At 45.7% G+C, this 24,924-nt stretch overlaps 1 long non-coding RNA gene across 1 annotated transcript in view; it reads right to left on the bottom strand.

Annotated features, from left to right (window-relative positions):
• Nucleotides 1–2,292: 2,292 nt before the first annotated feature.
• Nucleotides 2,293–24,924, bottom strand: part of LOC142767315 (uncharacterized) — a 78,304-nt gene continuing 55,672 nt past the window's right edge. Inside the window, exon 2 of the long non-coding RNA XR_012884817.1 lies at nt 2,293–5,813. This is a non-coding gene — a long non-coding RNA (uncharacterized LOC142767315). The remainder of the gene's footprint in view (nt 5,814–24,924) is intronic.

The following is a 24,924-nucleotide window of genomic DNA, read 5'->3' as shown; positions in this document are numbered from 1 at the left end:
CTTGGGTGAGGAAAGTGCTAGGGAATTGCCCGTTTAGCACCCCCTCCCCTCCCCTTGGCCCCTTTGCTGCTTTTAGAAACTTTCTTGTTTATATATTTTTGTGGTATGCAGACGTGGTGTTGCCTTGGTTTGACTCGCCACCAGAAGCTTTTCTTGTTGCAAAAATGAGCTCGCCCAAAGCTATTCCGGGCAGCGTGATTAATAACAGCTTCTTTTTTTCGACTACGAAATCACTCACAGCCTCTCTGACTCGTAAAATACTACTATTGAGTCGGTAGCTAGATATTTCAGTATTTTTCGACGTCGGTTGGCTTTCTGTGAACAAGGAAATTATGCTATCATATCATCTCCCTCATGAGAACAACCGAGAACGGAAGGGATCTAGCCAATTAATATTTGACAATTATCTGTACAAGCGTTTCATTATAATTTTGATACACAAGGTAATAGAAGGCCACTTCTGTCTTCACTACGCAAACTCAGCTTAAGGTTCTGCTGCATCAGGGCAGCCGATAAGGTAAAATATGAAGTTTGTCACGTTTCCGAAAATAAAAAAAAGCAGCTTTCGGATTCAATGGCAGCCTACATTTTCAGCATCTAATCTTGAATAAATAGGCCTCTTAAAAGAATTTCATTATAAATTGAAACATCTCCATCAGGCTCAACAAGCAGAGCAGCAGCAGCAGCAACAACAACAAAAGCGAGCGATGTCACAATCCTTATCGGAATAATCACTTTAAAACAAAACCAAAACCAAATATCCGTCCATGCCCCGCCGCGGTGGTCTAGTGGCTAAGGTACTCGGCTGCTGACCCGCAGGGCGCGGGTTCGAATCCCGGCTGCGGCGGCTGCATTTTCGATGGAGGCGGAAATGTTGTAGGCCCGTGTGCTCAGATTTGGGTGCACGTAAAAGAATCCCAGGTGGTCTAAATTTCCGGAGCCCTCCACTACGGCGTCTCTCATAATCATATAGTGGATTTGGGACGTTAAACCCCACATATCAATCAATCAAATATCCGTCCATAGAGATGGTAGCGCTCTATCATCTGCTTGACCGTCGTCTCGCGCACACCATTCTTCAGGTTAGTTTTACATAGTCATCGGAAGACATTTACCGCAAGTGAGGATATCCTTCCACGAAAGAAAAGAAAAAAAAAGTTGTTTCATCGTTCATTTTCGCCATCACGGTGAACGCAAGTCCGGACGGTAATTTGAAAATGCCGCCGCCGCCGCGTTCTGCAGGCCTTGAAGAGTATTAGAAGAGAGGGCTACAATGTTGCCAGACACCCGCTCGAAATTCAGCCACATGCCGCGCTGCACGGGGATCGTTTGATCGGTCGGAGATACACTGCGAGGAGGTCGCGTCGACACACTAACCCGGGACGTCGCTGTCACGAGATGCGCCATACTCGCCTCTCCTGCCGGGATTTCCTCCTCGTGTGAATCCCGCTTTATATCTGCGACCCTTGATGCAGCATCTGTGTCAACTGGTGCTTGACGACGAGAGAGGCCATGGATGACCGAGGCGTAAAAGCCAGAGAGCAAAGCACGGCATACTAGAGACACGTCGCGGCTGTGCCGCGGTGGTCTAGTGGCTAAGGTACTGGGCTGCTAAGCCGCAGGTTGCGGGATCAAATCCCAACTGCGGCAGCTGCATTTCCGATGGAAGCGGAAATGTAGGCCCGTGTGCTATCATTTAGATGCTCGTTAAATAAAATCAGGTGGTCAAAATTTGCGGACCCCTCCACTACAGCGTCTCTCATAATATTATGGCGGTTTTGGGACGTCCAACCCCACATATCAATCAATTGGAGATACGTCGCGCATGCGCGTTTGTGTGTGTGTGTAACAAAACATATACATATATATGGACTTAGCGGTAGAAGGGTGCACTAGAGGCCGGCTTTTGCTATCGCACTCAACTATTAAAAGCGAAGCTTAAGGGTCACTAATTTCATTTTTCAGAGAAACGTTTTGCTTGCTGACGTGGTAATGCATAAGCAGCTTATAGTGTGGTTTAATTTCATCTTTTGATTTTTCATTCAGGCATGCCTATTCATATTTTCACGGCGCAGTACTTAGCTACTCGGTCAGAAATAGCATGACCCAGAAATGTGCAAAGCTGATAATAAAGCAGCACAATATTTCAAATGCAACACGCACTTCAATATGCCTTGAAGTGTCGCGAACCACGCCACCCAGCAATATTAGGGTGATAAAAAAAATACACTCCATTGTGGTGACCTCGACGAGGGCCTTCTTTTTCTGCAGAGAGACAGAGATTCAACTATCTTGCGCATCTGTTCATCGAATATTATTATTCTGATAGTAAAGAACATATTTTGTTTCGAAAGTGGTTGCAGAATCATATCGCAGGGAAGGACTTCTGCGAGGACTTTTCTTAGAGCACCGAGCCAAAAAAACCTATCGAGAACTCACCGGCGGTATCCTACCTAATACGCAACGAAGGCGTGGCCGACAGTTGGCGACTCTTTCTCATGACAGTGCTAGGCTTTTTGTCATGATGATACAGGGCTAATGATCAACAACAAGCAAGATTTGTACAAATTGATGGACATATGCGGTAATGAGGAAGGTAAGTTAGATTAGAAATTAAGTAAGAAAAAATCAACTGCATGATTTTTAATGATAATAAAGGTAGTCAGCTTAAGATGCCGTTGGACACGCTAGAGCTAACAGATAAATACAAATATCTGGTCATATGGATGAGCAATGGAACCGAGTACCTAAGAGAACACGAAATATACGTAACGACTAAAGGTAAATGGAATGCAGCGGTGATGAAAATTAGGGCCTTGTGGAAATACAATACAGGCTTGATGTTGTGAGAGGAATATGGAAAGGGGTCATGGTTCCTGGTCTGACTTTCGGCAGTGCGGTCTTGTGCATGAGATCAGAGGTTCAAGCAAGATTAGAAATTAAGCCACGTGGAATAGGTAGGCTTGCCTTACGAGCTCACGGGAATACACCAAATCAGGGAGTACAAGGTGATATGGGATGGACATCAATTGAGAGCAGGGAAGCTAGAAGCAAGATAAAATTTGAGAAGCGATTGAGAGAAATGAAACAAGAGCGTTGGGCTAGGAAGGTTTTCACCTACTTGTACATGAGGAATGTTGATACAAAATGGAGGAAGCGAACCAGAAAATTGACGGGTAATACTTAGAAAATAGCAGGAGGCCAAACCAAAAAGAAGTATCGGTTAAGAAGAAGGTGAAGGAAATGGATAGCGATATATGGAGAATTGGCATGATTAAAAAGTCAGCGCTAGAGATCCATCGAACTGTTAAGCAGGAAATTGCCAAGGAAAGGATCTATGATAATAGTCGGGGCAGTTCTCTACTGTTTGAGGCCAGGACGGGAGTAATTCGAACCAAGACTTATCGGGTGTAGACACGGTATGCAGTGCATGTGGAGAGGAGGAAGAAACTGCCGAACATGTGATAGTGTTCTGTAAAGGGCTTGACCCTGTATGCTCAGTTCCAGAAGTTGCGTGCAGCAGAGCCAAGGCAACACGACCCTCGAATGCAGGTTGCTGCGAAGCGGGATGTAGTGCCCCGTATACGTAGCCCGTTGTGTTTCCTTGTGACTTTTGCAAGTGGTCTGGTTGGAAAAATTTTACTTGAAGGCTTCTCTGCGTGTTGTAGGTGTGATTTGTATGACGATTTTGTCACATTTTCCGTAGAAAACAATTTTGGTGGCTCCACGATACTGAAAAAAGAGTTCTTGCATGTACGTGTTATAACAGGCAAATGACGAAGGAAATAACGCTGTTCTGGCTCGTATGTGTTATGTTTTTACTTATAAAGTACGAAGGAATGGTAGGAAACTATCCAAACTTTTATGAGTAGCCCGCACAGCCCGAGCGTCCACAGCGCCGCGGAGGACCCAATCTTGGGTTGTGATTAGTCCGCGGTGGCAGGTTTGGTCACTCCGGTCAAAATGGCGGTGCCTGGTTCTCCTGTGCGATATCGTTCCCGGAGAAGCTTTTACGACAAAGGAGCGAAGCAGTTGGCTCTAAACGATTACGAGACACTGCGTAAGGAGGGCGGCAGAAATGCAAGCATGAGCTCTCGCATTAAGAGAACGGCTGCGTTCACCAACGTCAGCGAGCATGCGCTGTGCAAGGCATGCCTATACGAAATCTGATGAAGCGTGGTGCTTTCATATTCAATTCGGCTAGTGCGGCGCTTTCCACCGAGACATGAGCCACTGAACCCTATCCCTCGAATGTCTACGTGCGAGTATCTCGAAGACGCGCGCTTTTACGGTGCCGAGGAGAATATTTAACCGCTTTCGCGATTACAGCTCCCCTCACTGCGCAGTTGTACAGTGTCCCGAGACGCTCTTGGCGCTTTCGCTGCAGCGCACGCCGCTAGCAGACGACAGGGCGCGGAAGGATACACTTAGATGTGCTCGCCCTTCTGATTGGTTGAAAAGGCCTGTAGCTTTCACAGTGCTGAACGGAACTTCTGGAACAGAGTATAGCTCGGATGATTGCGCAGAGTTTTTCACAGCACTAAGGTTTAGGGACAGCGAGGGCAAAATAGAATTTAAACGGGTAGAAGTAACCTGAAGGAGGTTATCGGATTGGTGGCTAAAATCAAGGTACGAGTGAAAATTAAATCCTTCACTGCAAAGTACTAGTCCTCAACTTCACTATTTAAAGGGAAAAAATAGATAACTCTAGTTGTTGGTTCACTAAGTATTACGGCTATGTGGCGTTAGCCGCCACCCTATATAAGGGGTACAGCCATATCAATTCATTCAGTCCTCATTAGCAAAGTTCTTGCGCCTGCATGTTCCCATTGTACAAGTGTGCTGTTATCGCTTCATCACACAATTTGGACCGCAGGGTCGTTTGCTGGCCCTTTAATTAAGCTGAACTTTCTTCGATTCTTTCCCGCAGGTCGCATCAACCTCAAAGTCCACTTTCGGAGCTTTTTCGCGAGAGAGCAGTATCGACCAGCATGTCAAGCCTTGAACATCGAGATTGCCCCGCCGAGCTGCGCGTCTCGTGCACAAAGAACGGTGACGTCAGGTGCCGGCTGCTCGAACACCGCGTGGCCATCAATACAGTGCTCTTGCGCGCCGGTCTGGAAATAATGGAGGACGACAGACAGGCCGGTGGCGTCCGCCTGGCGGTGAACGAGAGCCTTGTCTACAGCGACCCCGCCTGGAACACGTCAGAACCCTGGCTGTACAATTCGGCTCTGGAATATGCCCACGACCTCATGGCAGATCACTGCTGTTTCACGGCGATGGAAGTGTATTCGGACGCCCCTTGTCCACCCCGGGTTATCCAAGCCCTGAGACGTAGTCGCACGTTGAAACGGTTGGCCATTTTCCTTTCTGGTGATGACAAAAAGTGTCCCGCCGACATATTCGCACTCGTCTACTCAATCAAGTCACTGGAGGAGCTCGTATTCTCGCACGCGAGAGGCCCTAAAATTCTCGACTTTATGATAAATGGCCCACTTGTAGAAACAATACTGAAGCACATGAAGGTACTCGATATCAGGTACGTACTCGTGAGTCCAAAAAATGCACGCTCATTTCTCTGGGCTCTCATGCGCAACCACACTGTGACGGACTTGGCGGTCAACGGGACCGTGTTCGGTGCTGGACCCAAAGATCCCGGTCGACTGTTTACGCTGTACGTCGCTAGGAGAGACGCTGTCCTCAGAAACCTCACGCTCTTCGAGAACGACGCTTGCGAAGACCGAGCTCTGTGGAGGAGACTGACCAAAGCCCTGAGCCAGGCGACCACGTTGACGGAACTCAATGTGAACCTGGAAATGAGACCCAGTATTTTGTAAGTTCTTCGTTTCTGGTTTCTCGCCATTTGCTTAGCACGTGATTTGCTTTCACTCCATTTCATACACGGAAAGTTTCCCTTTTCTTTCTCTCTCTCTCTCTTTCTCGGTTTATTTAGGTATATATAGTTGAAAAATATGTAGACTCTCATTGCTGTGTATATAAAACTATGAGCGGGAGCACTTCAAAGAAACTTGATTTATTTCGTCGATGTTTCGGTCAGACCCTGTTCATTATAAGTCTTGATAAAGGTCAGGCTCTAACCGAAACTTCGACGTAATAAATGAAGTTTATTACATCGAACGCGTCTAATGATGAAAGCGACGTTATGCTTGAAGGATAGAGGCGACACACAGCAGACAGGCGAGTGATTTAGGTAACAAAAAAAAAAGAAAGCGAGACAAGTCTTGTTTTGTTAGCTGGTACATGTAAAATATAGACAAGCGCTTGCAGCAATGAAGGAAAAAAGTCAGTGGATACTAAAGCACATATGACGTAAACTCACCTTACATGACCTTCGGTTATATCAATACGTGCGACAGCGACATAACAGCCGCATGATAAAAGCTTATCGCTGGATTCGTACAAAATTTGTATTCGTGGGTTTTTACTGGCAGTGCTTATTGGGGCTGTTTGGTTCATGACTATAAAAAAACGAGAAACGACAGGAAAGGGGGCGCACTCTGTACTGCTCTCGCCGTTTCTCCTTTTCTGTGAGCTTTACCGCGGCACACTTCCGCCTCTCTACTAACAATCGCAGGCCGGCTTTCGTGACTATCGTGCTGCAAAGATACCATTCATTCGCCTTGCTAAAAACAACTTGTGTTCGCGTGTTCAGTGACGGAACTGCTCCTCCTATTGCTTAAAAAAATGCTGCTCTCATGAGCAATCTTATATTTATTTATTTATTTACAATACCCTCAGGTTATAAATACACTGCGGAGGGGGTGAGTAGTACGCAGAAAAAAAAGTATAACAAAAGCAGAGGACATCAAAAAAGTAAAAAAGTAAAGGACGGACATTAGCGCACACCTAGTAAAGTTAGAAGAAATGTAGAAGAAACAAACGTTTAATGTTACAATAGGCTTGATACGACATTTTGATTGCAGTTGTGTCACTTATATTCATTATGAAGGCAGGTATTGGATTGCGATCAACTGCTTTCCTGGGAATAAATGAGTTGGAGCTTGCAGTAGTTGAGAAATTGGTATATTAATCTTTATTATGGCACTGTTAAAGTCACTGTCAATGAGATGGAGCTGGGTTTAAGAACAAGGAGTGAAGTGCGGAGCTATGGCAGTACACTTCATGTAAATGACAAATTCTATAGCAACGGCTCCGAACCGGCTCCGAAATGGCGTTGGAGAAACTGGAAACAATGATGTTAAAACATGCGACCATCCAGCGAGCGTATATTAAAACAAGAACAACCTGTGTAGTGTCATGTAGAATACACATTGAATCGTGGCTCTATACTAAAGTATTCACAATGCGATAGGTACTCGCATTTGTATGTAGGTACCTGATGTAGTTTTGTATTTGCACCTCACAAGCAGACAATTCAGGGTCCATGCATGCGAGACCTCTTAGTTGGGACTGGCTGCTGCTGTGAATGTTTGATAAGCGACTGATTACATTTATTACTTTCATCAGCTTTGGCGGTCAATTATTTAACAGGAATAAGCATTTCAAGTGTTATATAATGTAAATGCCAGGTTAAAAGTGGTAGCAGCGTCAGTACAGAAGCAGCAAGAGCTGGCCGAGTATGCAGGCAGCGTCGCAGCAGCAACTAGGCAGTCTTTGTTCGCGCCAACGTGTCCATGTCGCTGCAGCAGTGGGCATTCGTCTTCACTAAAGTCAAGTCATTTACAGCATATCATTTTGTAAAATTGCAACGCTGGCTACTTTCGCAATAATGAAAAAAAAACACTTCCTGTTCAAACACCATCTGCCTAGTTCTGATTCTAGCACGTTGCAAATATAACTCTATGTGCAGGGTGTTCAATAATACACAATAATAAATATAAGAGGCTTAATTGATAAATTGCACTGCACGAGTCAAAACACAATAGCTCTGGCAGGCGGCATTTTTTTCTGCTCCCGATTTTGCTCCGAAAATGAAAATGTTGGTTTCATCACTGCATGATGTTTTTTTTCTTTTCAGCGCTGCAGTGACGGCGGAGTTCGCCCAAGTGGTTCGTCGGTGTAAGACCCTGCAGTCGTTGCAACTGCCTTGTGCTTTCGTCTATCGCTCATGCACGATTCCGGAGCACCGCACGATGCCGTGGATTGTCGCCCTGCGGCATAACCGCAGTTTGAGGGAGCTTTACATTTCCGTATTCGGCATGAGCGAGGTGCAGTTCCGAAGTTTGCTCAGCGTTATCGCCGAAGGAGAGACGTTGAGGAAGGTAGTGATCCAAGATTCCCAGTGGGTCCTGAATCTCGGAATGCTCTCCAGGGTGATACGAGAACTCGGAATGTGCGATCGCATTAGCTTCAGGCGTCTTGAAATCATACACCTCAACTTTCCAGAACTCTCAAAAATTCCGGATCTTTCGTGCGTGAAGCTCGAAAGGCTCGAAGTTCCGCTGAACGCCTTTCACCCCTTGGAGCCGCTGATGGAGTACGCCAACATGTTCTATCGCCCCGGAACACTGACGAAAATAACTATCGGCTGTATGCTGTTCAGAAAACAGCCTGCCTTGGAAAACGTTCTTATGTTGCTGGCCAAATCGTTAGCGTTGACTCATGTGGTAATCAGCGTCTACGATCACTCGTGGAGGCACCTATGTGGCGGATGCGCCGACGTCTTTGACCGCGTGGTCTCGGCACTGGCGACAAACCCCCGCATCACCGTGATGGAGCTGCCTTTCTTCCCGTTGGAATCAACACAGCTGGACACTCTGTGCGACAGCGCCTGCGAGCACCGAAGCCTCACCGCGGTCAAGTTTCGTTCCTGCTATAGGGAGTGGAGACAGCCATCGGCAGACTTCCCAGCAGCTGTCATGAGGGTAACACCCATTCGTCCATGCCTACAACTTCTCTCTCTCTCTCTCTCTCTCTGTATTTATTGTATAAGGTGAGTGACAACTTGTGGACAGATATTTTCTGCAACATTTACCAGACAGTCGGGGTTTTCGATGATACGTTGCCGCCATTCGGCTCTTTCATTTTTAGCGCTTCCACTGTCATCTGCCGTTTTGGTAGGGCTTTATTAGGGGTCGGCACAACCAGTACTGCGAGAAGCGAAGCCTCTGGAATGAAGAGATGCTTCGTGGTTTTTCCGCTGAGGGAAGGCCGCATTTCTGCGTAAGTGCAGTGCTCTCTATTGAAGGGAGTAGCATATTTCACACACGCCCCCCCCCCCCCCCTCCTTTTTTTTGATCAAGTGCTAAAAGAAAGGAGTTACGCAGCCGATATTATGATGCACTGTCTGAAAATGTGGCAAATGTACCAAGTGTACTTACAAGATGCACAATACCAATTTCAAGAAGTCAGATGAATGAATCTGTTGTGTTTGTTTGAGTTTCAGTATTTATTCGTAATTAGCAAGTAAATTTGCAAGTAAATAGGTGTGTATTTATTGTTAAACAAGTCGTTTCTCTGCGTTGCACAAAAAGTAATAAATCGAAGGCTCAAGTTGTGAGTGCAAACGCTCTTGCGATGCATTCATTTCGAGAAGAGGAAAATGACACTCGACATTTTTCCAAGCAGGCGGCGCGTGAAACGGCTTGTTGGAAACTCTCATGCCTGCACCAAAGTGATTGGTTACAGTAATATCAATCACCCATATTCAAAACATTCAAATTCACGAGCGTCAATATAGCGACACCACATTAGGTAAGTATGCACATATATACTGCCATGAATGAGAACGGCTCAAACACACATCGAGCAATGGCCGCTAGCGGCAACGCAACAAGTGTACGCTGTTCGCCAAGCTCAAGTCAAGGAGCGTTTGAATGTATCCCCATGCCTTAGTAATCTGTTTGAAAAATATTCGTAGCATTAACTCCAAAGGTTCGTCTAACAAGTCCTATACTGTTATTCGCTTATGGATACAGGCTCTTTCCTAGCCTCTTTTTTGTTCAAGGTTTTAGAGTACACAAGTCGTTTACACAAACGTAGCCACCACTGCTGAACGGGGTACAAAACAATACGCGTCGGTTTTGCTTGAGGCGAACAAAGGGTTGCGCTTTTCAGCACGCAGACGGCGGTCTGATTGCTGCCATGATAGAGTTATCGTAGATAGCTGCTTTATAGGTAAAAGAAGCATATATAGTAACTGTACGTCATGAAAGAAAGAGTGTGAAAGGGACGTTGCTTGGTGCAATAAAAATAAAGGAAAGAAGGAGGAAAGAGCGAAAGCAAAAAATAGCGCGTTAGCCGCATAGACGCAGACCTTTGCTGCCCTCACTTTCTTCATAGGGCAGATGCTTCGGTATTTACCTCGTCATCTATCGGCCTCTCATCGGTCGCGCCCTTGATCTGTCTTATTTTCTATTTGCATGTCTGTCAAGTGTCGATCATCTACGTCTGTATCTGCAACTTTCTACAAAACACTCCATTCGCAGTTACAAGACGCGGTGCGCCAGAACGCCTCCCGCATGAGTGCGGCGGTGAACTACGTTCGGGGCGAAATCACCGCTGATGGAGCGAGAGCCGTAGAAGAACTGCTCGACCATCCGCAGCTGTTGGAACGAGTCCGTGACGAGGCCGGGGTGACCGACGCCAGAGCCGAGGAGATGGTCAAGGCCACCGGGAAGAGTGTACGGAACATGGACATCCACCGTTTCCTGTGGGTAACCGGCGTGGTCAGTCAGAGGCAGGCCTCGCGTCACGACTCCGACGCCAAAGAGTTCCACATCCTGGACTTGCCGGTGGACTGCTGGCTGCACATCCGCCAGTTTCTCAAGCTTAAGGATGTCGCCTCCGGTTGACAAGCAACGGCGTCCTTTTTTCAGTTCCTTTGAGTTATACTACTTGTGTACGTTGAGAAGTTTTGTGCATAAATGGGTTCTGGCCCGACAATTTTTGTTGTCTTTTTTTTCTATTCTTTGTTAGATGTATGGGAAGGCCCTGAAGAGCCTCGAAAATGTTCTCTAGTAAGCGCGAGTGCTTACTAGAGTCCCACGTACCTTGGAAACCAACGTTATATACGAAGTACGCGGAGAGAAGGTGGCCGTGTTGAAATTTTTTTAATCGAGTGAGACGTTAGTAAATCACGCTAAATATATGTACAAATGCTGCACGCACAGACAAATGTTCGAGAGTGGCAGATGTTTAAACAACCAGTTGTTTGTACTTGCGCAACGATGCCAACAGGAACATGAGTCTTAGCAACACCAGAAGCAATAAGCTTAGCGCAGGTGCTCGCGAGGATGCCGGCCCTGGACACTGCTACATAAATCGACTTCAGCGCATGGCAACTAACCACAATTGACGTTAACCCGACGTGACGGCTGTACCAAAGGAGTAGATATGTAATGTTTATAAAATTTGGAAGGCAGCAGTGCAACCACTATTTACGTTTCACGAAGATTAGCGTCCATTTGAAAAGTAGTTGCGAGACCTGGCGTGGCTCTATGGTAGATCTCCATTGCCACGCGGGATGCTTTGGTTCGATTTCTGCTGGGACACTGACATCTATTCTTAGCATTCTTCAGGAGAACAGTTCCGGAATGAGGTTTTCTGAACGCTCACACGTTAAAATCATCGAAGTGTGTTCTCGCCGTTCCTGGGTAGATGGCAACTGATTGTCAGTCACCTGTGGTACATACCAGCATACCAGTGACACATGATTCCCCGCCACTGTCTGGCGGAAAGTGTTTGATGACGTGCGCGACAATATTGTGACAATATTAACGCGGAAGCGTTAAGGATCTCGTTTCGCAGATATTCCGGCGTCGTTGGTTCGGAGTAAAAAGTTATTCATGACGGAAAAAGGGAGCACGATGCAGATAAAGCAAACAAATGATAAAAATATCCTGGGTCAGAGTGGTGACTGAACCAGGGTCGTTTGGGTCCGACTGAGATCGAACCCGGATCGTTCGTGTTGGCAAGCATATGTTGACAACGCCTCTGCTTGTGAAGACAGCGAAAAGAACTTCCTTTGCGTGAAATGCAGTGAAAGTGGCTTTCGTGCTTTACCAAGAGACGTGTCCTGTATACATGCTTCACAAAGCAATATTATATTTTAGAGTAATAATGCGTCGTGCAAGCGCCAATTGCCAGTGGGCATCAGTGCATGTTATTACCATAATGGCTCCATGGTTCATAGCCGGGCATCCACTACAAAAGGCACAAGCTACTGCCTATTCCTTTATGGCCACGTAGTGTGTGCATAGCAAGTTCGAATAGGTTTCATGCACTAAGTGTTTGAAGTACGCACTATATGAACAGGATATCGCTATCGCATTACGCTCCTGAAGGCAAAGCGTTATAGGGTCCTCTGATTTTTTCATGTCCTAACGAGCACGTCATATGCGGCAAACTATATTTCTTACCGGATATGCTAATTTTGGTTCACGACAAGTTTAGAGGGTTATCACGAGAGCACCCAGGTGTAAGCGGCGAAATAGATAGATAGATAGATAGATAGATAGATAGATAGATAGATAGATAAATAGATAGATAGATAGATAGATAGATAGATAGATAGATAGATAGATAGATAGATAGATAGATAGATAGATAGATAGATAGACAGACAGACAGACAGACAGACAGACAGACAGAAGCCATAAGTGGTTGCAGTAGGCTAAGAATGCTTAGCATTCGGAAAGAACTTAATGTTGTGTAATATTCAAGGTATGTGGCTGGTATCCGTGCATGTCGCGCGATCAAATTATGGTCGTGGCAGCCATCTTTTCGGTGCTCGAGACTCGTGTATTTAGGCTTAGGTGCACGATATATAACGCGTGCCCCAAGTAGTCAAAATTTACGGAGCCCTTCATTGTGGCATTTTATTCATATCGGAGTTCACGGACGTTGAATAGCATTCATTATGTGATTAGTATTATACAATTTTTATAAGCTATAGTTCTGGTTGCTGCTGTGAGTGATTTCGTCACATGGAATGAGCTTCTTCTCCCTCGATGGAACAAAATTTTTTCTCGGCTTCTCCATTCGACAGCTCCGTTGGTGGAATGCTTCGGTAAGTGACATCATCTAAAGTAAACATAACGGAACCTAAAGTAATCAGAATTGGCATCGCAGAATGGTCAATGTCAGAAGGTTCGCCATCTGAAAACTGACTTTAATGTGAAGATAAAATGACAACAGCATTTGCTAATGTTTGCCATTGGTGAGATACTGTACCACGATAGTGATCGTGATGCATAGCTTGCTTAAAGTTATGCTCTTGGCTACTCCGTGCTCTCAACTATCCTATCACGAACGCTACGTCAAAACGCTTTATACGGGCAAGTTGTTCGTAACATAGAAGTACCACGCGCACGGACAGGTTGCAAGGAAAATCACGCGAGATGGAGATTCTTGATATGAGGGAGAAAATACTCCATTCTTACTCACCATTTTCAAAGTGTGTGCGATATCAAGACTACGTTTGGAGATGGTGTTGCATCTATCAAATGTTTTTACGAGTCTTAAGGAACCCCCCCGCCGCGGTTGTCTAGTGGCTGAGGTACTCGGCTGCTGACCCGCAGGTCGCGGGATGAAATCCCGCCTGCGGCAGCTGCATTTCCGATGGAGGTGGAAGTGTTGTGAGCCCGTATGCTCAGATTTGGGTGCACGTTAAAGAACCCCAGGTGGTCAAAATTTCCGGAGCCCTCCACTACGGCGTCTCTCATAATCATTGGGTGGTTTTGGGACATTAAACCTCAGATATCAATCAAATCAAGTCTTAAGGAACCGCCAAGTCAAGGTATCACTTCCACTCACTCGGCAGTACCGATTCGGAGATGGAAGTGGTGCGGGCATTGCGCCATTCTGGCCCAATCTGACTTTCACTTCTTGCGCCACGATGCGTGTAAACGGCAATGTGCGCGTGCAACGCTAAATTTAGCAGTCTTACCATTTGCCGGCACACACGCGTTGGGTGACGCAAAGGATGCAGATGTGCCCTTGGTGACATGTAGTTTTGGTCGCGTCGTATTTCGGTTCGTGCAGTGCTGGCACCAAGCGTGAACTTGCACAGATGTGCGTCAATGAATGCACATTCATTGCACATCCGTTTGCGAGTTTAGAACATGCCAATGTTGAAATTTCTGTCGAAGGAATGCAGACACGCAGCTCTGCTATGCAGAAAGATGCCGCCGGCATCTCCTGCATAAGAAAAATAAAGTAAAATAAAATATATGCTCAAATAAAATAAAATAAATATATATGCGCAGCGCCATTGCCACTCGAGTGTTTGGGCATGCTGAGATAAAGGAGTGCCCCCCCCCCCCTGCCGCCACCACTTCTCCTTGTCCAATAATTAAAGGTGAAAATTTGACCGACTTCTGCCTGGTTATAATAGAACTTGAGAAATACGAACAATCCAACCAGCACTTGAGCCCATTTCCTCCTGGCGCTGCTGTGGCGACGTACACCCTCCTACCAAGACTTAGCAACACGGAAAGCTTGTCGTGGGTGGGGTGGTTCGAGCAGAAGTGGAAGTTGAGTCCTTTGTGGGTAGGTTTAAAAAGAAAACACCGCGAAAAAAAAAAGGCTCTGCCGGTGTCATCTTACCTATACATCCAGAAACGGGAGTGCGGGATAGTTCACCCTTTCCGCTATGAACTGTTTGTCAGGATTCACGCGTTAAGGTGGGGTCGCTGGTTGTCGACTTCGCCAGATTCCAACAACACAGAAGCAGTCGTCCACATAGCGAAGAAACTTCTTCGCTTTGGGGTTAAAACACGCAGAGCACCCTCGGAGGGACGCTCGTTCCTTTGCGTGCCTGGGTACAGACTAGTCCACTAGCAATGCCAGAACATGTGCGAAAAAAAAAAAAAGCTGGCACAACAGAGAAGCTCGCAAATAAACCTTATTCTTTAGATTTACTTGCTGTCTAATCTTCACAGAATACGGAGAAACAACCAGTAAATACGTCAACGTTGCCATGGCACCAACCTGAAAACTCTTCCCAAACGAGGTCCAAAAGTAGCACTTGGCGCAAACAAGCCACCTGTTGGCAAACTTTTTTTTTTCTGAAAAATGCCCTTCAGTGCAACAAAAGCGTTCTACTGCAAAGTACTTCACTGTCGCCCATATTTGAAGGTCGGGCACGCACTTTTGATCTTTTTTTCATGAGGAGAAATGGTGACTGGCTCTTTCTTTCCTTTTGATTTCGTGAGTGTACACTTAACTCAATATCTTAAAATATTTCTCAGAACGGTTTCATCACAAGGCAGATAGACAACACCAGCTGATTAGAGCTTGTCTCGTGTATCAGTGCCGTTTATCTGCCACGCGTTACAACTGCGCAGTACTTTGATTTGGTCGATATCTCTATTTAAGATTCAGTACCCATTAGCTCAAGCAAGTTGGCTCTCGTTTTCATTATCTTCGTTCACTCCTCCCCTGCTCCCGATAACGATTAGTAATTGCCCTAAATGGGTAGCAGATATGGGTCTTTGTAATCCTCACATCCCATTTCCCCCTCTTCGTCGCCAGATGCCGAGCTGAGTGGTAACAGTTTGGTTGACAGGTCTGGTTGGTGCTGCACAATAGACGAAGTAAACAACATCGCTGAAGATAGAGCTATCTATATTTTCTCTTCTCGTTCCGTCTTTGGCGTTGTTTTATTCTTCGTCTGCCTAGCTAAATGAGCCGTTCTGTCTCGAAGCGAAAGGGCCAGAACTCGCACTCCACGGGGAACAACGTCACGACCCTGTTTTACTGCAGTCGCGAATCCTCCTCTGAACTGCGGTAAGTGACATGCATAACACGCCAAAACATTCTCTGAAGGCTTCACGAAAGCACCCGTAGCGAAGCACGGCTTTTTGACACCACACCCTCCCAATGAAGAGGGAAGGCACCCCTTGCACTTCGAAGAAGCTGATGCACCGCCAGTGCAGTGTATCGCTTTAACAAGAGGCATTCCTCGGCGCCACCATTATCGCCTGAATAGTACTTTATGAGAGTTGACCCTTGGACTAGTTGGCGCGTAGACATACATACTGGCAAATTCTAAATTCTTTCAGAGCGCGAACATGAAAAAAAAGAACAAAATTGACAGAGATGTTTTCAAGCTGTAAACCCCCCCCCCCCCCCCCAAAAAAAAGGACCTGCTGTGAGTTCTGCCTTTTGTATACCCATGGCACATTCTTGAACGGCGATTTTTCTTCCTTCACGGTGGTCGTTAACACGCCAGGCACAGGTGACATACTCATGCTGACCTTAGTCCCTTACCACTACTGAGGTCACCGTCTCTCATCTATTCCCCCTTCCCTCATCGAGAACCCCCGGAATGTGAGGAGGAACAAGAGCACCCAGTGAACCTGAGGTGTTACCTCTCCGACGCCGTGCAGATCTTCTCGCCAGCTTCGCCTCACCCCCTCTACAGGTGCGACAAAGTGGACTCAACCAGCACCCAATTCTCAAAAAAAAAGGGGGGGGGGGGTTTGTCATTTGAATTGTCTAGGCACTGCCCCGTGTTCCCGACGACCCCGTTGCAGAAATTAGGTGCCTTTCTTCATCTTCTAACCACTACCACCAGGACCAGGTGAGTTCTTCATTGTGCACCTCCTGTGCTGCAGGATTGTTGGAATTCCGGCCACCATGTAGGTAGATGGAGATGGAGATGGTCCAACCCAACGTTGTACTTTGATCCCGCTCTCCGAAGAGGACGGACTCCTGTTTGTTGAAGGAAGTGAATACTTGTACATCAGGGATTCTCCGCGCACGACACTTCCTCGGGGTTCCACCAGCTACGCTACCGACGTCGCAGTAGTGACTGGCGGTTGATAGGACACCGGCATCGGCTTCATTGAAGGGGTGAATATTGCATGTTCGTTCTTTTCGCCACGCTCATATTGCAAATGGCCAGTAGGGTAAGAGGGTTATTTCGGCAATTTAGTTCGCAGATCAGCAACTAGGTCACTCGAGTGCTTCTAAGATGAAAAAACAAGGTATAACAACTCCATGCGTTTTACCAGATACATCGTGTTTGCTTGCACGAGCTTGCATACAGCGCGAGCGGAGCAGACAGAGAGACGGTGACTGGGGTAGCGGCGTGCTATCTTTACCAGACCGCCTGGCTAGTTGTGAACATCTGTGAAAAAAATTACGGCATATTCACGGGGTGAATGATGATGAATAGGCGAAGCTCCGGAGGGATTCATCGGTAAACTGTGAATCTTCCGTGTAATTCGCCCAGTCGATCATCATGTAAAGACGTGAGAAACGCTGTGTGTGTATATACACAAATCAACTTTTATTTGTTCTTAGACGATGGATGGCTTGCGATGTCCCTTGCCTCGCGCGCTCGCACATAGGGATTCTGTCTGCGAGCGCGCGCTGCTGCCGCCTTGCGCTCTCTCCGCTGTGCAGCCTTATCCATCCGGCGACTCCGAGCGCGCGCCAACAGCGAACGGATTTTATTACAACGCTTCCCCTAGCGTACGTCGCCGCACTAAATCGAACGATTGCCTTCAACCAATGACACGCGCCATATGTGACATCATTCCTATTTTATAAGATCTTGCGTCTTTCATCAACTACAAGTACCGCTTTCTAGTTTATAACATCTTGCATCTTTTCATCATCAGCTACAAGTACCACCATCTAGTAAACACTACAAGAACTAAACGAGAGGTGGCTACATACAGGAGACGGTACCGCCATCTAGTGAACACTGCAAGAACTAAACTAGAGGTGGCTACATACAGGGGACGGTACCGCCATCTAGTGAACACTGCAAGAACTTAACTAGAGGTGGCTACATACAGGCTACAGGGGACGCACAGCCCACGCCCTAAGGAGCTTCGCCCCTAAAAAAGACTGATGTTTCCACCTCGACAACGTGTTGCGCTGTGTTTCTTCAAGAGGATGTTGGAAGTCATTGGAACCATCGATGTGAATGTTGATGAACAGCTTGATAAAGCGGTGTGATCATGCATGTAATGTGCGTCGAATGTCGCCATGTGCTCGCGAACTCTATCTGTGGCTCGTCAGTCTTATTGCATGAAGATTGCGTACTTGGGCTGAAGTCCGCGAATGTGCAGTCGCTGTGCAGGTTCACTTCACAGCTCAATGCCATGTCCTTTTCGGCAAATCTGATATGTGTGTGTTCCTTCGAAAGGATAATAGAAGTGATTTCCTGTTATCGATAATTTCTCATGAACGGCGCGGAAAGTGGCGTGGTTGCGAATTTAATTTGCGGCAAGTGCCACGCCTTGTCCTCGCAAACTCTTTTCATGGCTCCACCAGTCTCGTTTTGTGGCACAGTTGTGTTCGCTAGGTACGGAATGGTATGTGTTCTGGCGACGTCACACAAGACATCATTTACTTCTTGACTACGGGAGCCTTGAGTGTTTTTGCTAGACTTTCGCATTATCCTGAATATGAAGTCAGTGTTCAGGTTCACTTCAGAGCACTCGATGGCATCCTTCGACTGATCCTTGAAGCATTCCTTGCTTGCGTACCCTATTGCTGTTCAGCTTATTGATATGTGTAATAGGAGTGGTGTATGTGTGGTTATTGGAAGCTGTGCGCGAAGTACTAACGTCTCAGTTTGGAACACCAGCAAACCAACGTCGTCATTTCCTAAACGAATAGTGAGCACGCAGGCCATTGAAAGGTGTGAGAATTCTTAATAGACACGAGGTGCAGAGTGCAAATTTTAGTTTAATCTTAACGCGATAGAGTTGAAGAGCTCCTGCCGAAGAAATTCCACCGTCGGCGTCGGCACCGTTGGTTGTGAGCGAAAAATCGAGAAATAAGCAAGGAAAATAAATAATATTAGTTTCAATCTTATTGAGGATCGAACCCAGGTCATTCACATGGCAATCAGGTGTCGTACCACAAAGCCACGATGTTACGTCTTTTTCTTTATAGCATGAAATACTCTCCGATGAACCAGTGAAGTACGTACAACATGCTTCATCAGTAGCCAGGCAAACACACACAAGCGTCAAGAAGGGGAAGCCACTCCGGAACGGCGTCTAAAGTCTCAACAAAACTGCGCACTTTAGCAGCTGCTTCCCGGAAAACGGATCTCGTCGACCGCGGTGACTCGGCGTGTCTATCAATCATGCGACTTTTCCATAGTAAAAAAAGTCCCAACAAAGTAAACAGTTCATAAGGAGTTATTATCCGTCAGACTTTTTTGGAATGGGATGAACCTAATACCTTTTCTAATAATACCAAGTTCTTTTCTTATTGTTGTACACTGATTTTTCATTCAGCCACGTTTTCACTGGCAGCGTGGAAGTGTGCAGTAGAAAGAGAAATTTTGTCGCTGAAGGAGATAGCCACATTCTACGTTCACCAATTAATACTTCGGGACCAGGAAAAAGCCAACATGACTTTCGATAAACGGGATCAGGGAAAAGGTTATTTAAAAGTGCAGTGGTTAAGTTTGTTCTGTCAATAGTATACAAATAAAAGCATGCTGTACCTTATGAAATGTTTCAGCAAGGTCTATTTGAAGGAGAGCTACTTGGTCCATGCTACCATCAATATACTCAAGAACTGAACGTGCAATATGAATGTTTGTGTGTATAGAGCGTCCGCGAATTCCGCATGTTTGGTGGTCACCTACGCATTTAGTATTCACTGTCTGGAGCCAATTTGTCCACAATTTGGCAAATATTTTGCAGTCAACGTTACATAACGATATAGGCCTATATTCGTCAACTATCTTTAATGCGTCAGGATCAGCAATTTTTGGGAAAAAAGTTGTATGGCCCTGACCGAAAGAAGGATGAAGTTCACCACGTTCAAAAGCCTCTTTAAAAAGTGTCTCAAGGAAAGGTATAAGAAGTTCTTGAAAAGCTAGGCGAAATTCGCCACTGAGGCCATATGGGCCAGGAGTTTTGTTCTTCTGCCACGTTCTTATTGCAAATCTAATTTGTTCTCTAGTTATGAGCCCATCTACAGTGAGTCTATTATCATCTTGTAACTGAGGCACACGTGCAAAGAAGTGGTCAGCTTCTTCCTCAAAATTCTCCTGAAGCTCTGCCGTGGTCAACAAGCTTTTGTAATAATCTTTAAATGCGGCTCTTATTTCACATGTCTCCGTGCAAAGAGAACCCCACGACTCAATTTGCAATATCAGTTTAGAAAGTGCATATCTCTTTTCATCCCCGAGATATTTTTTCAGTGGTTTCCTCTTCAGTGAAATGGGTAACACGGGAACAAATCTTTGCTCCTTTGTATAGATCTGTATCGTGTTTTTGTATCTGTGCTCGAATCACATTTATTTCGTCCACGTACAATCCCGGCTGTTGACTTTCAAAGGTATGGAGCTTATGTAGTAAATCATAAAGATAGCGTTTTTCAGCTTGTTTTCATTGCGCTATTTTACATGAAATACTAATTGCCTGATACCTAACTATCTCTTTGAACCTTTCCCATTGAGAAAAAATTGGCAGCTGTCTACTCTGTGTTACCTCTTGTACTGATTCTCTTACTATTTTAACAACAAAAAAATGTTCGCGCAACAACTGCACGTTAAGATTCCATAGGTCCCAGGTTAGAGCAGTTTTATGAAAATTTTCAGGACACCAAAAAATGGTGACCAATCAATGGTCAGTAAAAAATATGGACTTTACAGCATAATTATGAATGTGAGACCATAGGCTTAGAGATACATACTCACGGTCAAGCCGAGCATGAGAGATGCCTTGAGTGTGCGTGAACTTCACCGAGGAAGCTGCATGTGCTCCCACATCTATTAAATTGTGGTCATTCAATAATTTCTGCAGTAAAGTTGCACTTGCATCATAACGATTTGTTACATATGAATGATCTCTCGCGTCACAAACACAATTCAAGTCTCCAAAAAAAAACTATCAAAGCCCTTTCAGTGTTTAGCAGTGAAGGTAAACAGAGGAAAAAAGCATTCTTGTCATTCATTTTGCAGGGAGCATAGACACAGATAAACCTCAATTATGGGAATGGATAGAAAAGTCACAACAAATTAGGCTACCTTCCCCTTCAACCTGTAGCGACGTCAAGGTATGATTCAAGTGCTTTCCAACTAATAAAAAGCATCCAGCGGATGAACCACGTGCTGGACTGATGTATAAATTGTAATTTCGAAAAACTTCCAGTGCAAGATCGGTGTCACGTGCGGGAAGAGTACCAGAGTCTTGGAAGAATGCTAACATAATTTTAATACATAAAAAAGGAAATGACAAGGACTTGAAGAATTACAGGCCCACCAGCTTGCTCTCTGTAGTATACAAGCTATTCACAAAAGTAATCGCTAACAGAGTAAAGAAAACATTAGAATTTAATTGACCAAAGGAACAAGCAGGATTTCGAAAAGGCTACTCAACAATTGACCACAATAATACTATCAATCAGGTAATAAAGAAATGCTCAGAATATAGCCAACCACTATACATAGCCATCATAGATTACGATAAGACGTTTGACTCAGTAGAAATATCAGCAGACCATGCCACATTGCAGACATTGCGGAATCAGGGCGTCGATGAAGCATATATAAACATCCTGGAAGAAATCTACAGGGGATCAACTGCTACCATAGTGCTTCATAAAGAAAGCAATAAAATACCATTCAAGAAGGGTGTAAGGCAGGGGGATATATTCTCCCCAATGCAATTTACCGCGTGCTTACAGGAGGTTTTCAGAAGCCTAGAATGGGAACAGTTAGAGATAAGAGTTAATGGAGAGTACCTTGATAAAATGCGCTTCGCCGATTACATTGCATTGCTGAGTAACTCAAGGAACCAATCGCAACTCATGATTACGGAGTTAGACAAGGAGAGCAGAAAAGTGGGTCTTAAAACTTGTCTGCAGAAAACGAAAGTAATGTACAACAACCTCGGAACAGAGCAGCGCTTTGAGATAGGTAATAGTGCACTTCAACTTGTAAAAGACTATGTCTACTTAGGGCAGGTAATAACCGCGGAGCCGAACCATGAGATTGAAGTAACCAGAAGAATAAAGCTGGGGTGGAGCACATTTGGCAAGCACTCTCAAATTATGACAGGTAGACTGCCACTATCCCTCAAGAGGAAGGTATATAACAGCTGTATCTTGCCGGTACTTAGCTACGGAGCAGAAATCTGGAGACTTACAAAGAGGGTTCAGCTTAAATTGAGGACGACGCAGCGAGCAATGGAAAGAAAAATGGTAGGTGTAACCTTAAGAGACAAGAAGAGAGCAGAGTGGATTAGGGGACAAACGGGGGTTAAGGATATCATAGTTGAAATAAAGAAGAGGAAATGGACATGAGCCGGGCATGTAGCGCGTAGACAGTCATTAAGGGTAACTAACTGGATTCCTAGAGAAGGCAAGCGGGTTAGGGGGAGACAGATGGTTAGGTGGGCAGATGAGATTAAGAAGTTTGCGGGTATAAATTGGCAGCAGCAAGCACAGGACCGGGTTAACTGGCGCAAAATGGGAGAGGCCTTTGTCCTGCAATGGACGTAGTCAGGCTGATGATGATGATGATGAGTGGAATGGGGGAGGAGCATTGGGATTCGAAGGTTTTCAGCTTTTGGTACAAGAAGAATGTCGATACAAAATGGCGGAAGCGAAGCAGTAAATTGACGCGTAAATACTTAAAAAACAACTGGGCGCCAGACCAAAAAGAACTATGGGTTAAGAAGAAGGTGAAAGAAACGGAGACCGATATGTAGAGCATTGGCGTGATTAAGAAGTGCGCACTAGAGATCAAATTGTCAAGGAAACGATCTATGATAATACTCGGGGTAGTTATCTACTGTTTGAGGCCAGGACGGGAGTATTGCGAACCAAGACATATCTGGCCAAATACGGAGGGTTAGACACGGTAATGCCGTGCGTGTGGAGAGGAGGAAGAATCTGCGGAACACTACATAATGTTCTGTAAAGGGCCTCACCCTATAGTTGAGGATGATGGCGCCGAGTTTTTCAAAGCACTGGGGTTTAGGGTCAGGGAGGGCGAAATAGCCTTTAAGCAGGTAGAAATAACCAGAAGGAGGTCATCTGATTGGTGGCTAAAATCAAGTTACGAGTGAAAATGAAATCCTTCACTGCAAAGTACCAATCGTCAACTTCACTTTTTACAGGAAAAAAAATATATAGATCTAGTTGTTGGTTCACTAAGAATTAAGGCTAGGTGGCGTTAGCCACAGCCCAATCTAAAGAGTACAGCCATTTAAACCCATCCATCCAGTCCTCATTAGCAAAGTTCTTGCGCTTGCATGTTTTCATTGTACAAGTGTGCAGTTATCGCTTCATCACAAAATTTGGAACGCAGGATCGTTTGCTAGCCCTTTAATTAAACTGAACTATCTCTTTCCCGCAGGTCACATCAACTTCAAAGTCCACTTTCGAATCGCTTTCGCATGAGAGCAGTATCGACCAGCATGTCAAGCCTTGAACATCGACATTGCCCCACCGAGCTGCGCGTATCGTGCACAAAGAACGGTGACGTCAAGTGCCGGCTGCTCGAACACCGTGTGGCCATCAATACAGTCCTCTTGCGCGCCGGTCTCGAAATAATGGAGGACTACAGCCAGGATGGCGGCGTTTATTTGGCGGTGAACGAGAGCCTCGTCTACAGCGACCCTGTCTGGGAAACATCGGAACCCTGGCTGGACAACCCGGCTCTGGAATATGCCCACGACCTTATGGCAGATCACTGCTGCTTTACGGCGATGGAAGTGTATGCGAATGCCCCTTGTCCACCCCGGGTCATCCAAGCCCTGAGACATAGCCACAGGTTAAAACGGTTGGTCATTTACTTTTCTGGTGATGACAACAAGTGTCCCTCCGACATGTTCGCACTGGTCTACTCGATCACGTCACTGGAGGACCTCTTATTCAGGCGCGCGAGCGGTCCGAAAACCCTCAGCTATTTGATGGATGGCCCACTTGTAGAAAAAACACTGAAGCACCTGAAGGTACTCGATATCAAGTACGTACTCGTGAGTCCAGAAAAGGCGCACGCATTTCTCAAGGCTCTCATGCGCAACCACACCGTGACGGACTTAGCGGTCAACGGGACCGTGTTCGGTGGTGGACCCAAAGATCCCGGTCGACTGTTTACGCTGTACGTCGCTAGGAGAGACGCTGTCCTCAGAAACCTCACGCTGTACGAGAAGAGTGTTTGGGAAGACCGAGCTTTGTGGACGAGACTGACCAAAGCCCTGAGCCAGGCGACCACGTTGACGGAACTGAATGTGCAGGTGCGATTGGATCTCAGAATTTTGTAAGTAACCCATCGGTTTCGTTTCTCAGCTTTGCTCTAATCAAGTTACTCGCTTTCATTTGATGTCATACGCGTAAAGTCTTCCTTTTCTTTCTCTCTCTCTCTCTCTCTCTCTCTCGTTTTTTCTGTTTATATAGGTATATATACTTGAAGAATCGGTTGACTTTCATTGCTGTGTACATAAAACTATGAGAGATGGCAATTCAAAGAAACTCGATTTATTACGTCAACGTTTCGTTCAGAGCCTGACCTATATCAAGTCTTGATAAAGGTCAGGCTCTGACCAAAACTTTGACGTCATAAATCAAGATTTCTTGTCGTGCCACCTCACACACACACACACACACACACACACACACACACACACACACACACACACACACACACACACACACACATATATATATATATATATATATATATATATATATATATATATATATATATATATATTGTAGGAATCTACTATGCTCTTCATCCTCATCTGGACAGCAGTCAATCATCATCACCTGTTCTGGCTGACAGACTTCATCGCCTTTGAAAGTGCGCTTCATCCTCGGGTCCGTTGCGCTTGTCTGTTCCCGAGTTCACGGCCAATAAACCTCGTTACAACCGAGTCGTCATACGTGGTGGAGGTGGATTGACGATCCCGGTCCTCTCCAAACAACGCCTACTCACTGGAGCTCCGTTCAGGACGCCGCTTGGACCCTCAGTGCGCGAACACGTCTCAGAGTGAGTGGGCGGAT

Source organism: Rhipicephalus microplus, chromosome 7, assembly GCF_043290135.1.
Source record: "Rhipicephalus microplus isolate Deutch F79 chromosome 7, USDA_Rmic, whole genome shotgun sequence".
Taxonomy (NCBI): domain Eukaryota; kingdom Metazoa; phylum Arthropoda; class Arachnida; order Ixodida; family Ixodidae; genus Rhipicephalus; species Rhipicephalus microplus.
Note: the sequence above shows the minus strand (reverse complement) of the source record. Positions and strands in the feature narration are given on the sequence as shown.